Below are 6149 nucleotides of genomic sequence, written 5' to 3'. Positions count from 1 at the left end.
GGTTATCGCTACTCCCATTATTGTTCCTTAGGGGTTATCTGTCTCGGATTCCCTGTCGAGAGCTCTTATCTGTACCAGTGTACATGCTCTGGTCTAGCCGCAACAAGTTTTCTTTATGTTCTCTAAGGAGCAAGAAGGCTTGTACTTAGGTACTTCACTTTATTTGCCCTCCTTTTGACAAAACAAATCCAATTAAAAGATGGTTTTGTAGCTCAGAGATCCATTGGCTGTCCAGGCCTCAGAATCTCTGAGTTGATATAAAAGCCAGACTGTGTTGTTGTAAAAGTAGATAATTTTCCTGTGTTTCAGGGTATCTAAAGATAATTCTAGTTTTTCCCAATGTTACAGCAGGCATCCCAAAGGGCTGTGGTTAGGCACTGAGGTGTGTTCTATACCATTGCTATTAAATTATATAAAGAGAAAATATGGGTGTTTTTAAATACAGGTGCAGCGTCCTAGCAACATATTCCAATACAAACTATGACTGTCGAAAAAAACCAAACCAAAACCAAAAATCTATAACTCTTGGAGGTATCTAGAGCACCTCCCCCTGCCACCCCCCTTAGTAACTCCCTTATTTCTCTCTGGGAAGTGCTATACTCTTCTTCATGTGCTCCCCACCCCCCAGTCCCAGGTGAGAGCTGCTGGGTACAGACCAGCACACTCCTTGCACCCTTCACCCCTTCTCCACAGCTAACTTCCCCTAATTAGGGTGAGACCTGTGGTTGGATGCAATTGAATTTCTTAGCTTCACAGCACTCTTAAGTGGAAATGGTTAAATCTAGATAATTGCCCACCACCCTTATAGGTGTAACAAGCTCCTAACTGAGTTCCCCTTCTCCAGGATTTCCAGAACTGATGGCCTATTATCATAACTTCGCAGTTGATGGGTCAAAGGCCTGAACCCTTAGAAGAGCAATCAGACTTAAGCATCTTCCAGGTCCAACTATGTGTTAATTTTTCCAAAATCTTAGTAAAAGTCAAATTTGTCGAGTATCAAGCCCCTTAATATGATCTTTCTTTAAGGCTACCACAGTTGAAAATAATATTCTTAGGCTAGTCAGTCCAATCCCTTGCAGTATCCCAGATGAACTAATAAGCTCGGAATGCTTTTAATAGAGCCTCCTTTAGTAGTGACGATAAAAGCCTTTGGTAGAACTCACAGAGCAATCAGTACTCCCCTCTGGTTGCCTTAGTAACCTAACCACCTGACGGACTGTAGGGTATCTTGCAGACAGAAATTGGTGAAGAAACTGAGAAATTGGGGAGCGGTTTTATCTAGTAGAAATGTGAAAAGGCAGAAGTCTCTCATCTGCTCTTAGGCAATCCATGTCAGTGAGTATGCTGCAATTTGGCATGAAAGCTTCTCTGGATGTTACTCTTAGATTGAGCCTCACCCGAATTACATGTCTCAGAATTCACTCTCCCTTGATGGGGAATGGATCTTAACTATATTTGGATCATGGGTATGTGGTAATGCCCTAATCTTCAGATTTGCCCCTTACCAGCTGCATAAACAGTTCAGAGTGAGAGAAAGTGAGAGAGTACATATCAAAACAAAATTTAAAGACAGATTTTGGGGGAACAATGTAACTCCCCAGTGGCTTTCCTCTGGAGTCATTCACAAGCCTGATGACAAAGGCGAATGACAGATACAGTTATTATCTCTGAACAATTTTATCTTGATACTGGATGAGCTCCCAAATGTAAAGTTTATTGCTTAGGTTGTCATCTACGAGGAAATAATAAGCTCTAGGTCCCTGTGGTTTGTTAGGGTCCAGAGATAAGTTGAGGGTGCAGGCACACAGCAGCAAAGAATTGAGTCATAATTTTATTAAAGTATAGGATCACTTAAAAAGAAATGAAGTGAGTCCTCTCGAGGTGAGAAGCATAAATAAGATAGTTTCTCTCTGGAGATACCTCTTGCTTAAGAAGGTACCCCTCTCAAGAGGGGGACATTGTCTAAAAGGACCACTTCTAGTTTTTAAATGGCACTCTCAAAGGGGAAGGAGTTGCCATTCTGCAGATTGCCAAGCAAATTTCTAATTAGTTGCTCAGTTTGTCCTTGGGTTTCATGCATTGTTCTTGCAAATTTATCTCGGCTGCAGCTCTGGGTCAGCGTGTTTCAAAATTGTGTCTGACTACAATCCTATGTCAGAATATTCACCAGGCTTCAAGGTTAAAGTGTATACATGCCTGTTCTCACAAGGTCCTTTGTTCATAATTTGTTCGCAGAATGCCTTTTGTTCATTCCCTTTTCAGGCAGGCAGAAGCACCTGTAGTGTCCCTAACAGATCATTGGTCATAGTAAAGGTTTTGACTTTTGTTATTCTGGAATGAAATGGAAAATTATTGGAGGCTTTGAGTAGAGGAGTAAAATGGTCTTTTATCTTATAGCCAAGATCATGTTGATTCCTTTGCTGAGTATAGATTGAAAGAAGGCAAGGGCAGAACTAAACATTTTACACCAAAAAAGGAAAGGTAAAAATGCAAGACGGGGTAAAAATGTATGAGGAATTAGGTTTAATGAACACATGCCCTAGAGTGAACTTGAGATGGGAGACCAAAACTCTGATGTGCTCAGTACTTTAGGTGTTGTCGAATAAGTGTTGGATTGCTGAATGCAAGATTGGTTGTTCAAAACCACGAGGCGTACCTTGGGTGAATAATGAGGCAATCTGCTTCTATATTTTCAACCTCAGAGACCCTAGTAGGGTGGCTATGAGTTGGCACTGACATGGGCGAGGCGCACGTTAGTCCTGAGTGACTTCTTTGCTCTTTAACACTTTAAAGTGGTCTTGGGCAGCAGATTTACCAAATGCAGTAAGTAGTTGGTTTTCTTGAGTGTTGCTTCCATGAATGGCGAGTTTTAGACCAAGCAAAATGAATTCTTTAACAGCGTTGCTCTTTCCTTTTTTATCATAATGTTGCTTATTGGTGCAATTGTGAGGATATTTTTTTCTTTACATTGAGTTGTAATCTGTACCGAAGGCTGTTACAGTCTTTAATCTTTGTCCATAAGTGCTTCAAGTCCTCTTGGTTTTCAACAAGCAAGATTGTATCATCTGTATATGACAGTCCAGTTTTTTGGACTATGTGCTCAGCATACAAATGGAATAGATATGATGCAAGGATACAACCTTAATATGTACCTTTTCTGATTTTAAACATTCAGTGTCCCCATATTTTGTTTAAAGGCCTCTTAGTCTGTCTATAGATTCTACATGAGCAAAATGAAGTGTTCTGAAATTCTCATTCATCAAAATATTATCCATTGTTTGTTATGGTCCACGCAGTTGATGCCTTTGTAAAGTCATAAAGCACAAGCAAACATTGGTTTTCTCTGTTTTCAGCCAAGATTCATCTGATACCATGTATTTTTCCGAATTTGGCTTTGATTTCTGGCAGATCCTTGTCAATGTACTCCTGCAACTGTTTTGAATTATCTTCAGCAAAATTTTACTTGCAAGTGATATTAATGATATTCTTCCAGTATTTCTGCATTCTCACTCCCGCAAACTGAATCTTCCAGTTGGCTGGCCAGGTCTTCCAAGTTTCTTGTCATAGAGTTGTGAATACTTTCAATGCTGCCTCAGTTTATTGAAACGTTTCAGTTCATATTCAGTAATACATTTAGCATATTTATTAATACATATGTGAAGATTTCCACCAGTTGTCAGTTTGTCATGCTATGGTTGTTTTGTGTGGTTGTGATGTTGGAAGCTATGTCACTGGTATTTCAAATGCCAGCAGAATCACTCAGCAGGTTTCATCAGAGCTTCCAGACTGAAAACAGATTTTGAAGAAGGAATTAGCTGCCCACTTCTGAGGAAAAAGCTGTTGAAAACCTTGTATGTAGCAGGGAAACATCAGAAACTGAAAGCTTAATTAATGGAAGTAGAGCATTGTCAGAGAGAGTACCATAGAATTAGGTCCTTTGGGTCACAAGGTACTTGAAATGTGACTGAGGAGGAGCTGCCTTCTCAAAGTAGTGTTGACTATGATGACATGGAGTAAAGCCTTTGGGGTCTCTTTTGCTGATGGGGCAAATTCAAAATGGGAAGAAACAGCTGCAAAAATCTAATCAGAACTTGGGATGTATGAAGTCTGAATCAGAAAACTGGAAGCTGTCAAAAATGAAATGGAGCACATATGAACTAATATTGGCCATTTTGAATCAGAAAATTGTATGATTTACTTTGCGGAGAATGACACCATCAAGAGGAATGGCTTTGTACTTATTGTCAAGATCCAGCTTGAAGTACAGTACTGTGATTGATAGGATTATATTTATCAGCCTTCAAGGAAATCCAATCAATACAATTATTATTCAAATTTATGCACTAACCACCAAAGCCTAGTGATAAAGAAATCGAAGGATTTACCAATGTCTTCGTTTGAAACAGATTAAACATGTAATCAAGCTGCATTTATAATTATAGGTGATTGGAATGTAAAAGTTGGAAATAAGAGGAAGGGAGAATAGTTGGAATTTAGACTGGGTGATAGAAATGAAGCTGAAGATTGCATGATAGAATTTTACAAGACCAACAGCTTGTTCAGAGCAGATATTTTTCCAGCAACAAACTGCGATTGTACATGTGAAATTCTCCAGGTGGAATGCACAGAAATCAAATTTACTACATCTGAGGAAAGAAACGATGGAGACCATTAATGTTGGCAGCTAAAACAGGGTCTGACTGTGGAACAGACCACTAATTGCCCATATGTAAGTTTAGGTTGAAGCTGAAGAAATTAAAACAAGTCCAGAGAGTTAAAATAGGACCATGATTCTATCCCATCTGAATTTTTGAGGACATCTCAAGAACAGGTTTGATACATTGAACACTAATGACAGAAGACCTGATGAGTGTGAGAGAACATCAAGAATATTGTTCATGAAGAAAGCAGAAGATCATTTAAAAAAACAAAGAACAGATCAAAGTGGATGTCAGAAGAGACTTTCAAACTTGCTCTTAATTGTAGAGTAGCTGAGGCAAATGGAAGAAATGATGAAGTCAAAGAGCTGATCAGAAATTTTCAATAGCCTAAGAAGACAAAATAAATTAATGAAATGTGCAAAGTTAGAAAACCAAACAGGAAGAACATGCTTATTCCCCCCCCCCCCCAAACGGAGCGAAAACATACTCAACTTTATTACATTGGAACAAGTCATCTCAGCCACATAGTGGCCATTGTGCCTGTGTTCTGAGCAGTTTTCATGTCACCCCATGCCCTTTTCAGACTAACACATACATACATGTAACACATGTTGGATGAAGGTCTTACAAATGTAAAGCATGACACTGTTTCTTCATCCTCCTCCTCCACCCGCCCTCCACCCCTGGTGGCTGTGATCTCTTAGCAGGGAAGCCGAACACCAAGTCAGATGACCCCAAGTCCCAACCAGAGCAGCGCCTGGAAGACCCGTAATGGAGCAGGGGGAGACAGCACTACTTCCCAACAACTGAAGCCACCACATCACCTGCACTCTGGGAGGAGCTGGAAGCACCCTGTTGGGGACTGCAGACCATGCAGCAGATCCTGAAGGCTGAGCCTGCTGCTCCACAGCCACGGGCCCCCACTCCCACTGTGGCCTAACAAGGCTCTTCTCTTGGGGCCCGGCAGCACTCAGAGGAAAAGCTCCTTTAAGGGACAGTCACATCTGTTCTCAGAGGGCCCTCTTGCTCAGTCTGCCTGCCGAGGCACCCAGGCAGCTGACAGGATTCATTCAGTGTTACCAAGTTCTGGTGGGTGGAAGAGGGCTTATTGCAGCCCTTTGGGCTGAGAGGGATGGTCTGGAAGGCCCTTGGGGCCCTCTGTGCCGGCTAATTGGCTTTGGTCCAGGCATTCACAGACGATGGGCCTTCCAGTAAGCCCTCCAGTGACTCCATCAGTCCAAAGAAGGTGGAAAACAGGGTCAGCGCCTCCCCCAGCAAGTAGAGGTTGAGCACATGCTTCATGGCTGATGAGCCTCGGTTCCTTGCAGAACTGCCTTCTGCTTCTGGAGCCCTCCATCTAGACTTACACATCTTTCTGAAAGCGGTGGTTTCTTTCTTTCTTTTTTTTTAAATCGTTTTATTAGGGGCTCATACAATTCTTATCACAATCCATACATACATCAATTGTGTAAAGCACATTTGTACATT

General features: G+C 41.3%; 1 pseudogene; it reads right to left on the bottom strand.

Moving 5' to 3' along the window:
• Positions 1-5766: 5766 nt before the first annotated feature.
• LOC101653993 lies at positions 5767-5963 on the bottom strand (annotated as a pseudogene).
• Positions 5964-6149: the final 186 nt, after the last annotated feature.

This window comes from Echinops telfairi, unplaced genomic scaffold, assembly GCF_000313985.2.
Source record: "Echinops telfairi isolate 266 unplaced genomic scaffold, ASM31398v2 ScPeMD7_7;HRSCAF=31, whole genome shotgun sequence".
Taxonomy (NCBI): Eukaryota; Metazoa; Chordata; class Mammalia; order Afrosoricida; family Tenrecidae; genus Echinops; species Echinops telfairi.
This window is presented reverse-complemented; position numbering and strand designations above follow the sequence as displayed.